Source organism: Arvicanthis niloticus, chromosome 3 (genome assembly GCF_011762505.2).
Source record: "Arvicanthis niloticus isolate mArvNil1 chromosome 3, mArvNil1.pat.X, whole genome shotgun sequence".
Classification (NCBI taxonomy): Eukaryota; Metazoa; Chordata; class Mammalia; order Rodentia; family Muridae; genus Arvicanthis; species Arvicanthis niloticus.
The window spans coordinates 33,226,562-33,239,474 of NC_047660.1; the positions used below are offsets into that span (position 1 = coordinate 33,226,562).

General features: G+C 35.2%; 1 pseudogene; it reads right to left on the reverse strand.

Annotated features, from left to right (window-relative positions):
* Positions 1 to 8,191: 8,191 nt before the first annotated feature.
* On the reverse strand, positions 8,192 to 8,521 carry LOC117705942 (eukaryotic translation initiation factor 1 pseudogene; annotated as a pseudogene).
* Between the last annotated feature and the right edge of the window lie 4,392 nt (positions 8,522 to 12,913).

The following is a 12,913-nucleotide window of genomic DNA, read 5'->3' on the forward strand; positions in this document are numbered from 1 at the left end:
TCTTAGAGGCAAGTTAGACACGCTAAGTGCCTAGATTTTAAAAATTGAGAAGATTTTGTCACAGCACACCTGAAAGCTCTAGAACAAAATGAAGAAGTCATACATAAAATAAATAGAAAAAAATTATCCGTCTCAGGGCTGAGGTCAATAATCAGTGAAATAAAAAGTTCTTTAAGAAAAAGAATGATTGACAAACTCTTACCCAAATTAACTAAAAGGAGGGAAAAGAAAATGCAAATTAGTAAAATTACAAACAAAAAGGGGGATATTACAACAGACAGCAAGGTAATCCAGAGTCCTGGGCATGTATTTTAAAACCCTTTACTCTGCCAAATGAGGAAATCTAAAAGAAATGGATATTTTTCTTGAAATATACCAACTAGTTAAATTTCGATATAAGCCAACTAAGTTAAATCAAGATCACATAAACAATTTAAATGAGACCACAATGACGACAGCAAAGGCTATTTCCAAGGTTATTAGTGGCTGTCCACAAACTGACAGTAAGGCCCAATTGCTGAAGACAACACTTCCACAACTCTGAACACAGAGAAGTTGAGCTGATTCTTCCCGGGAGTTTTTACCCCTACAAACTAATGTCCATGTTACTGGAAGGCACTCTGTGTGCTACTAAAGGAGAAAGGTAAACACCAACTCATCTTCAACCACTTCCTAGAAGATATGCAACCATGTCACAAGGTCTGTGGGAGTAACAAACAAATTTCCAAATTGAGTTTAAATCTACTCTAGAAGATGGAACTCATACACTATGTTTCTTCAGTGCCTAAGAACCTGAGACTATATAAGTCAGGTATCTAGGAAATACCAAATGCAATTGTTAAGTTTTATTCTATGCCCAACAATTTAAATAATATATAGTAAAAACATAATTCTGCTGTTTGAATTGATAATCAAAAATATCATATATATATATACATATATATAATACATATATATATATATATATATATATATATATATATATATATATATATGGAGAGAGAGAGAGAGAGAGAGAGAACAATATTTGCTATATAGAGATGTTCTTCTCACAAGGATCATCTCAGTATGGAACCTGATCTACCTGACCTGTAGACATTTTGGGAGCTAATTCTTGTTGTATTCTCAAAGTACATTTCTTTTTTTTTTTCCAGGCAGGGTTTCTCTGTGTAGCCCTGGCTGTCCTGGAACTCACTCTGAAGACCAGGCTGACTTCGAACTCAGAAATCCACCTGCCTCTGCCTCCCAAGTGCTGGGATAAAAGGCATGTGCCACCACTGCCCAGCTCAAAGTATTCATTTGAAGTGTTTGTATATCTAACTGCCTGCCAAGTACTTGTGAACCTCACCCTAATCTAACTCAAATTAGAAAAAAATACTTACTGTACCCAGGGATGAAACTGAAGCAGAATGTTATCAATTGAACTCCATTTTGCAGCTAAGAAACAGATTATCTTCCAGTAGTGTGCAAACCTTGCTAATTGCCTGCATTATCTTGTTATCCAGGTTTCACAACAGGTAGTATGTAAATTATAATTGGAACGTCCTTAAAGACTGCAGATTATGACTAAACACAAAAGAAAAACTACAGCTCTGGTAATTACCATCAAACTCCTCAATAAATGTAGTTAAGAAGTGATTTAAAAACCTTGCCTATGACAGTAATGGTTCATTTGTCAGAGGCTTTTGTGAAGCTGTGATAGAGATACTGTGCAGCAAATTGTCTAGCTACTAATGCTAAGTTGTAGGGAGTTTTGTGCTTTGGCAAACAGTGGAGATAACGACTAGGGGCTGCAAAGGCAACAACACTGAGTGCTTCTGGGAAAGGTGATTTGATTCTAAAGCATTTCCTCACAGAGCAGCACAAATCCAACAATAAACACTTTCCGCCAACAATTCTGTGTCAAAATTCATTCTTAAAATTCTGAAACCTAGGAAATTTCCTGTTGGTTTCTTTCCAGGAACCAGAGAAAGTAAAGGAAGCTAGAGAGTAAGCTAACATATTTAATTTTCAAAGCCTTTTCTATACTAAGCAATAATTTGTTTTGCAAAGAATAGTCCGTGAAGCATTAAAAATCATGAATACTGTTTTTCTAAGCATGATAGTTTTCCAAAGCTAGTTATTTGATAGGCAGGCTGTTATTACTCTTTCCATATACAATGTATGTGAAGGAAAATGAATGAATGCAGCCTCCTTTGTACCATTTTATGTGATGCTCCCTAACTTTAATACACATACAAATTAAAACTTTAATTTTGTTGATATTTTTCATATATCTCACATTGTATCTTAAAATTTTGTCTCATAGCAAACAATTGATTTTTATTTTCTTGAAATGTAAAGTTGAAGGTTTTTCATTTTTATTAAGACTACATGTAGCTGTTGTGATTATATAGCTTGATCATGCTAGCCCTTTTTGTCCTGGGAATATTTTTATTCCAGCTAATCACGTTAAAGCTTGTCTTTAACATCAACATGTAGGCAGCCAAAGTACATGGCTTGAACCTGAAAATGAACCCCCAGACAGAGTTATTAATTTAACAGGCTGACAAGCCAAGGACAACTAAGATTCTGCACAGAGCCTTACCAACCTAAGACAGGAGTGCACTGCTTTTGATAATGCATATTCCATGATGGGTAAGAAAGGCATTCTTGTCAGAATGACTTAAGACAGGTTCAGCCTTGTTTATGAAATAAAAAAGGGGGGAGAGGTGGAGAACTTTTGGGGCTGCTTGGCAAGAATCTGACATGGGCCAACGACAAGGAAATGAGCTTCAGCCAGGAATCTCACATTAGGCTAGAACAAAGAAGTGGTTTCAGGCAGGAATCTAAATCTTAGGATAAAACAAGGAAGTAGGCTTCAGACATAAAAATGACTTTGGGCTAGGACAGGGAAATAGGCTCAGCTATTTTGGTCATCCTGCTAAGACCTTAGAAACAGTGATCACAAGAGTGTTCAAGTAATTGGGTTTAATACCTTGCTTGTTCTTTGACTATTTGTGTTTATTGTATTGCTTGTTCCTTGACTATTTGCATTTATTGTATTGCTAGTCCTTCAACCTAGAACTGACCTTAATATTTGCATGTAATTAAAATGGTATAAAAGCAAAATGGAGGAGGGTCGATGGGATATGGGGTTCTAGGGAGGGGAACTAGGGAAAAAGGATGACATCTGAAATGTAAATAAATAAAATATTCAACAAAAATTAAAATAGAATATTTTTATTAATTATTTGATAATAAATACAATAATTGATAATATAATGTATTACATGTATTTTTATGTTCTCACTCATTTCTTACCCAAACTCCTACATTCACACCTATCCTTTCTCTCAGTTCCATATTCATGTTCGTATTTAATAATTTAATAAATAATTCACTAAGTCCAACTTATATTATCCATATCTATATGGGTATGTTATCATTCACTGGAGCATGATCGAGGATAACATTCCTAAAGAAAACTAACTCTCCTTCCCCTAGCAGTCATCAAAGGTTAACAATTCCTCAGCTAGGGGTAAGGACTCTTGAGCCTCTTTCATTTGTTTTTGTTTTGGAATTTAGACATTTCAAAACTTTAAATCACAGAGAACAAAGAATCAGAACATGTAAGAATAATGTATATGGTTTCACTAAGACCTTGCAGTTAAATTGTCCCAATGCAGACAGGATAGAATGTCCTCAACTAGTAATATTAGCTTTAAAAAGCAAAATTTTAAAGGCACTTAAAAGAAATACATTTCCTAACTTAACCAACACATATGTAAAGATTTTTCTTAGGAATCCCCAGAGGCTTGTGAGAGGATATTGCCATGAACATTCAGCATCTTACCTACTTAAATTATGAAATTATGGTATATGCAGAAGGTATGACACTTATTTCTCAGAGCTGAATAATATTATGGGATTTTTTTTTAAAGAAGGGAAAAGTTCTAGGTATATATTAACCCTTTGATAATTCTCCAAGTCAATCATTTATATTTCAGTAAATAAATAATTCATGTTGAGTCTTTGGGGAGAACAGGAAAACAATAAACTGCCTTTGATGTATACATATTACCCAGAAGCAAAATATCCCAAAAAATGTGATTGCTTAACAATGAAAGAAGGAACACTTCTCAAATCATGTTATAGAGATAAGATAGCTTTGATAATCAAACATAGCAAATATGCCACAGGGTGAAAAACTATGAAGCAATTTCATTAAAAAAATTCAGGCAGATATAAATGCCAGATAAAATATCAAGCAAATCAAATCTGTCAGTTTAATAAGTAGATAACACACTAGAACAAATTATGCATTTAAAACAATAGGTAGAATGCCTAAAAATTGGAAAATCAATTTAGAAACTATAAATTATTAATAGTTTCAAAGACTTTCAGCATATGAAAGCTATCAAAAATGTTATTAAACAATAAACTATCATTAATGTTATTAAATAAATAAGCTTTCTGGAGAGGTAATTGACTTTGAAGGAAAATCAAATACTACCATTTTCTCAAATCAGCATAGCTTCTAACTATACTCTAAACTCTTACACTTTACACAGACACATACGTTGTAGTTCTGACCATTCACCATAGAAACTTCTTTTTGCAGCAGATAGGGGTAATTACAGAGATTGAACACTTATCAAAAAAACAGAGAATAAGTAACTGTGGGTGTCCAACCCCAAGATCTACAAAACAACCCCTACATTAAAGAATTAAGAACCATTGCAGAAGGCATGACTGAAATATTATAAGAATATGAGGACTAGAATGCCTACTATTCAATAATGTCTCCTACAAGCAATATGGCTTCTCCACTCATGAAATCACAACCATTTCGTTGCCTAAATAAGACCAACCAAAGGACCACATATGTTGATAGGCCATTGTGAATGCTGAGGAAGAGATAACCAGTTTTCTCCAGAGACAAGTTTTCTCATAAACAAACAATCAAATTGAAAATGTACATCATGTTAGGGTGTTTTCCATATTTTATTTAAAAATACCTGAGAGGAGTTAACAGACAATAGTCCAGGTTACCTTACATGGATAGTTGGTTTTCAAAACAACAGAAGTCCATAGAATTGACATTACAAATATTTCTATATTAATGTTCATTTTGATTAGAGACCTGTCTGCTCCTGACAGCTTCCTGTTGTGGATTCTAAGAAGAAATTGAGCATCCTTGGAGTTACTCCAGTTGTGTGGTGACAGCCACTAGGCAAGAATTGCCTCTTCCCATCTACAGACAAATTACTGTCCAGAAAAGGACACACTTGCAGAATAGTCGACTGATTATATCTGCCTAGACAGAGTAATCAGCCCTTAAAAATTCTACATCACTAATGTCTGTCAGATGATTCTGGGCCAGAAGGCTGAAGATTTGATGCTCCAATGTTCGGTAGTATAGGGGCTTTCCAGGTGTTCAGTGGTCTCTATAAATTGGCTAAGTTTTAGAAGCTATCTTAGTGCTTCCCATAATTTCAGTTAACTCAGTCATTCTGGATTTCTGATGGGGTTGAAGACCTAAAATCTCATAGCCAATCCTGGCTATTTACTTTGAGAGAAAAGATCTGAGTGGATGGTTTTCAGCTGACATTCATTCTAAAGCCAAGAAAAAAGCCAGGTTCAAAACTAAGTGTTTTAGTTAGGAGAGATGACAGAGGTTCTGGTTAGTCAACAAAATGATGGACTGGGTATTAGGACTATCTTGTACCTCACTGGTACAATTAGAAATAATTATACTCTAATTGCATCTTGAAAGAAAAGTTTTATTTTAACAGGAAGAGTGAAGCTAGGTAATGAGAGAGAGAAAGAGAGAGAAAGGGAGGGTATCGAGGCAGATGTTCACGTGTCTCCACCAGTCAAAGATAGTTTACATATCTAGGTTGGGTATTGGGTTACACTTCTGATTGAGCATTACCAAACTTATAAAGCCTTTGATTAACATTTTTAAAAAGTGTATAAAAGCAAAACGGAAAAGGGGGCATAGGATAGGGGTTTTTTAGGGAGGGGAAATGGGGAAAGGGGATGGCATCTGAAATGTAAATAAAATATAATAAAAATAAAATTAACTCAAATAAAAAAAAGAAAGAAAATGTTCATCACTAAACACATATACATATTAGCAACAGTAAATGGACTCAAAAAGGTGTGTGTGTGTGTGTGTATGTATGTATGTAATTATTGTAAAATTGGTCATGAATATGTGAGAAATTGAAGGGGGGATTAGGGAAGGAAGAGAAAACTCAGAAAGTTAAATGCTAAGAAAGCTATTAATAATAATTGAGGTACAGCTGTGATTCTCTGTAATGGTCTCCACCTATTGCAAAGAGATATTTCTTGATGAAGGAGTGAGGATAACACTTATCTGTAGGTATAAGGACAAATATGTAGAATGTAGTTGGGGACTATTCTGGTTTAGTAATACTATTTTATAATCTCTTCCAAGGTCTATGACTTCTATAGCTTTGGATGGTTGGCCAGGTTTCAAGTACTAGGCACACTTCCCTTCTTGTGGAGCACATTGTAAATTGGTTACCACCAAGGTATGTGTGCCCCATAATCACAATGCATAATTGTGGATCCCAGTACAAATGGTGTTATTTTTAACACAGCTCTAATGCCTAAAGATCAGGGATCATTTTAGAAAAAAAAATGTGGAAAGATTGAAAGAACCAGAGGACCAGGGAGTTTTTTGTGAGAAGGCCTATTAATGCTCACCAACATGACTGACTAAACATGACATAAATGAGGACAGTAAAGGACAAGCTAAAGTGAATGGGGCAGGGAACACGGAAGCCTCGACTCTACACAAATACTACAGGAAACTAAGGAACACTGACAGTTGGATCAATACTCTTTTCCAAAGAAGAGTACTCAGTCATTTATTTAATACCAAAAGATTGTACCCGAGAGCATATAAATAGAAGTAACATTAAACAAACTGAGCAGGTTATATTTGGAAATAGATATGTATTTAACAGCAACTAATAAAAAAGAAGCCATGAGTTTGAACAAAAGCAAACATATAAGAAGATTTAAAGTAGTGGTATGAAACCTTCCTAATTTTATGACCCTTAATAGTTCCTCAACTTATGGTGACCCCCAACCATAAAATTATTTTCATTGCTCCTCTATTTTTGTAATTTTTCTAGTTATAAACTTTATAAACTATTATAAAATCTGTGAAAGGGTCAGTCAACTCCACATGTTGAGAACCACTGTTTTACAGGAAAGAAAGTGAATATAGTATAAATGACTATATTATAATGTCAAATAAGTAAATGAAATATAATAGAAATGAGATATAGAACTAAACAGAATTCTTAAAAATGGCTGAGAAATAAGTTTTGATGTTCAATATACTTTGACATGGAAAAAATACAAATTAAAATTTAATTTTTTTTATTTCTGAAAACAAGCTTTATTTAAATAAGGATTTAAATACATTACATAACATTAAAACTGGAGAAGAAAAGAAAACCAAAAGACCAGTTTGTTCCTTCACATGGCACTGGGCAGCCGCTCGTATTGAGTTGAAATCTCTACAGCTAGCCAGAAGACCAATGGCACCAGCTTGGCATTTGTTCCATTGTCAGAAATTTAACTGATACCAGGCTGGCCTTCTCCTTCGTATTTCAACATCCCTTGGCTAGGATTAATCTGCTTAAAAAGGACGACCCTGGTGATGAACTAGATGTCCATGACTTCTCTGGAAAGGTGGCCCCTTCTGAATTCTGTCTACCTGGTCAGACACCAGGGGTTCTTTTTAAAGCCCAGATACTCCATCTAGTGACATAGCTGGGGCAGTGTTACCTATACTCTAGGTAACCTGGGCTGTTCAAGTGGTGACACTCTCCTAGGGCAGGGGACGCTATTGAAGGAGCCCCAAGGAACCTCTGGTCTGATCAACCTCCTGTGATTTTGGGGTTCTTGGCTGAAACCTTGTTATTGCTTTGTTTCAGGGTGGATACCGCCAGGGCTTACTGCTTAACCTGTTTAAATGAGGGACTTCAAGACTATTTTTCAGTCTTGAAAAATGCATGAAGGAGTTACACTAGTCCAAGTTAAAAGTGGACCCCAAATGATTACATTATACAAGCTGTGAGGTTGTTAAACTTGTGACAAGGGACAGAAGAGAAATTATACCCATTGCAAGGAAATCTTCACTTTAGCTTCAGAGAGCCACAAGCACTTAAAACCCATGAACCATCGGCTGATCGTCTTCTGCCAATCCAATCTCTATCAGGAACTGGCATATGTTCTTGCGCTGGTCACCCTGTAGCTGAATTACTTCTCCATATTCTGCAGTACCACTGCAGGCAAATTTCTTCTTAAATGCCTTCATTATTTTCTTTTTATTGTAATCCTCACCAATCCCTTGGGCAGTTGTAAGGGTCTTCCTGTCATTTCTCTGTTGAATTCTTATATGGATATAATCCTCAGTGCCAGCAGGTACCAGGTCATCACCCTTTCTTGCATCAGCAAAGGGGTTGAAAGAGTGGATGTTCTGGATTGTGGACATACAATACGATTCCTTTTCCTTGGTGGAAATGGCCTGCGGAAGGCGGCTGCAGGAGAAGGCTGGCGGCGGAGACAGAGTGTCGTCTGGAAGAGAGGGGGCACGAGGGGGAGGCAGCTGAGTTCTCGGCGGCGGCTCAGTGACTGAGGCTACTTTAATTTTTTAATGTTCTAGATCCTTAACAAACTTCTGAAAATTCATTTTACTTCATCTGAATGACTAAGACAAAAACGAACAATCAAAGCCTCCCCAAAAAGTAATAACAGCTATTGATGTTACGATGGATGTGGAGAAAGTGTAATGCCCAGATCATGTGGTCCCCACAGAACACCAGAGACCATGAAGAATTCAACCTGTATGCAAAAGCAGAGTCTTTATTCATGCTGGAGCTTGGACCCTCCCATTTCTCCAAGCCAGTATGGAATGTCAAGAGCTGGTGAAGCCTTGTCTTTTTATCACAGTTAAACCAGGGTAAGGGACTTTCCAATCTGGCAGTTACATGATTGGTTGATATTTGAAAATTGCAGCTTGGCACACTTCTATTGGCTACTAATGATTTCAGCATGGTATGAACAATAGTGGCTAGATTAAACAACCTATTTTAAAACATCTGGAAGAGTAGGTGCTTTCCCACTAAGATCTGATTGGCTGTTACTAAGGAGGATGGAGTAGCTACTTATTAGGGGAGCTGTGGCTGTTGCTAGGGAGAATATGAGATGGAATGGCAGGAAAGAGGAGGGAATACAAGAACAGGTAACAGTAAAGACCTTTGACATTTTCATATAGAAACCTACCACTGTAGATGAAGTTTCCATATATATGAAAATATTCTGTAAGTTAATATGAAAGTTTTCCTTCTGCTTCCTCTCTTACTTTAGAAAAGAAAGAAATACAAGTTGTGCATCCCAAACCTAGACTTGGCGAATTACTCCAAGTTCTTAAAATCACCAAGGGAGTCCAGGCTAATTGCAACAAACAATGCTGAGAAAGTAAGACTTTAGCAAGAGCAAAACAAACCTTTTTCCAAGAGAGGTATGCAACAACCACCTGCTTAAAACAAAACTGTTTTTAAAATAGCCTAGAGCTATTATTGTACACTGTTTATGTAATATTAGATGAGGGCTCACTTTCTGACCATCAACAGAAAAGGCAAAAGGAGGCCGCATTTACTCACTTCTGCCCATCCAGATTTATCTGTGGTTTCATCATTTCAGTAGTCAATAAAAATCACATGGAACTATTTTAATCTAACAGTAGAATAATATTCATCTGGGCATCCAAAATTAATTGTGTGTTCAGAGAGATGGCTCAGAGTTTAAGAGCATTGCTTCTCTTACAGAGGACACACATTCTGTGTACAGAACCCACATAGCAACCTAGAACTCCAGGTTCAGGACCTCCAGTATCTTCTCACCTCAATAACACCACACATACATATGGTACACACATACATATGGACAGGCAAAACACTGATACACATAAAAACAAATACATTTTAAAAAATCAATGTTCAAATTTATATTAATAAATTTTTACTATCAAAGATTTTAAGTTTATGCTTTTAGAATAATTTTGAGTGAGCCATATGTAAATGATAAGGAGAATATTTAAATATTATTTTTCTAATATTAAAATTATGAGTCTTGAGTGTCATTCATTTGCTATTATCTTCTCTCTCTCACCAAACTCACTACACTCTTCTCAAAACACAAGAGAAAACATGCAATATTTGTCTTTCTGGATATGACTTGTACTATAAAGAATATAGTAGCTATTCAAAGCCTTTTTAATTATTAGAGAAAAATATTTTGATGCAAATTTACAGCCAGTTTTATTGCTAATATATATCACTGTAGTTTGTACACCATGAGGGTATTACACTTAAGTAAAAGTTTGAGGACTAAGAGATAAAAAATAAGATCCTATTTAGGAAAAACAGTTTCATACTTTGTGTTGGAAAGGAATAATACCCATCTATATTTTTAAGCAGATGCAACAGTCCATAAAGTATTATGCAATTTATTTTTGATTAGTTACTTAAAACTATTAGCAAAAGCCTTTAGAGATTTTATTTTTCTTTATTGTTTACTAGTATCTGAGAATCCCATGCTATGTGTTTGGATTCTATTTGCCTTTCTTCCCTAAATCTTCCCAGTACATTGACTCCTCTTCCCACAAATTTTGTAACAAGGTTTTTGCCCACATCAAGACCAATTTGAGCTGTTCCAATATTCTTGGACATGAGACCTTCTGATGGAGTGTGGGCATCTCATCAGGGGCTACACTTTGAGAGAAAATCGATCTGAACCTTCTTCTCCTATCAACTGCTCTTTTACCTCTACTAGGGGTGAAATTCTGTGCCCAACTCCCTGAGCAAATCCTGGAATGATGTTTTAGTGCTTAAAGATATGTCACAGCATATAAAACAACAAAATAAAAGTTTATTATGAACAGAATATAAGAAACCTTTTTAAATAACCATAAAAATGAATATGCAACTTGCTTGCAACTGACATTTACTGATTCACTAACATTTATTCAAATGACAATAGAAACAGTGACTGCACATTACATCCTGATGTGTTCACTGATCGTACAACCTCTCAAGGCTCCAGTAGAATGCCTGCCTTAACAGAGGAGAAGATTCTCAGTAAGTGTGCAGTATTTTTCTGATTATCTTCATGAATCATATTATTGGATTAGCTATATTTCTAATCGTTTTAAGTGAAAAGTGGTAACGACACACTGCCACATGGTAACATTCTATCAGGTGTTTCCCAGACAATTCAATAACTGCGATTAAAGAAAATGGACACACCATGAAGTCACTTAGGTTTAAGAAATATCTACTCTAATTTTTATCTTCATGATTACATAATACCCTTTCTCAGTTGCATATATGATCAAACTCTGGAAACTGATAGAGTGGTAACTTAAATTAAATAGTAAAATACCGAAAGACTTCATAATTTTTAGGTGGCAATTTGGTTGCTGCATCTCTGTGCTAGCCCACATCGTCTCTTTAATATTACTAATTTGTGATGAAAAAATAAAAAGTACATTATGTTTTTTGGGTGGTTCAGAGAGTGTTCTGGAGAAATAATTAGTGTGTTTTGAGCCTATAATTACTGTGAACAAACCTTGCAATATGCTGAGATTATTCAAGACCTCTAAATTACTAACTAAGCTAAAATGTTCCTTACAAAAATAATGCTGAGTGTTATGACTGGAGACAGAGGATTGAGGGGCCAAAATTATCTTAGTAAAATTATAAATATTTGTCCTTATGTACATACCTATATAGTAAAATATGTACTTTACATTCTTGAGACTGTAATCATGGAAAGAAACAAAATTTATTATAAATATCACATATATAAAAAATTTATTCTTACATTAATTTATTAATTACATTATTGACTGTATCAAAATTGATTTGATAAAAATCAAATAGAATAAGGATAGAAAAATTTTAAAACTGAAACATTTATTACTTAAATTTCAATTGAGGTTTAACTAAATTTTAGTTAATTTTCACAGTAAAGTTTAATGGAAAAATCTGCAAACTCCTTTTAGTTTTTCTCTTGGAAACAGTACTGTCACGTGTGATATATTTCAAAAATAAAAACAACTCTTTAAGGAACAAAAGACATCACTAAAAGTGAAAGTCTAGCCTTGGTTTCTTTCCTGAGCTAGAGATTGATTGACTGACTGACTGATTTATTGACTGGTTGATGTATTAATAGTGATTGAACACCAGCCCTTACTTATCGTAGACAAACACATGCCTAGCACACTTTTTTTTTTTTTGCTTTTAAAAAAGGAAGTAAATGTTCATTAATCATTGATAAAAATTCTAACAATAATAGAACCATATATGTAGAATAAAAGCAAGAAATGTAGTTTTAAAATGCGTTCTATCATTATTGTTGTGAATTAAAAGCCGTTGCTAAGTCCTCAGGCAGTGTCAGGGGGCAACCAAAATACCCCCATCAGCTTAGGCCACATTTGATTTCCCACCCCCGTCCTTGTGAATCTTTTCAAGCATCAAAATCAAAATCGCTTTTCCTCTGAATAGAAAGGAACCCACTGGCTTTGATATTTGGTGAGCTCTTTATTTACTTCCTTCCATGAGGGTGAACACTAACATATTCTTGCTGATATTCAGAAATTGATCATTGCCACACAGCCTTCGACGCTCTAAGGAGAGCTTTGACCTTTCCTTTCTTTTTTTACTTTTTCCAGCCACTTATGGTACATAATAGATTGGAGATTAGGGTTTGTTAAATAACAGATGGGATCTGGGTTAGGGGTGGAGCTGATTGGAACTTCTCAGAGTCCTATCCTGTTAATGATGAACTTGGCTGAGTTTGAAGTCTATATATTTTAACTCAT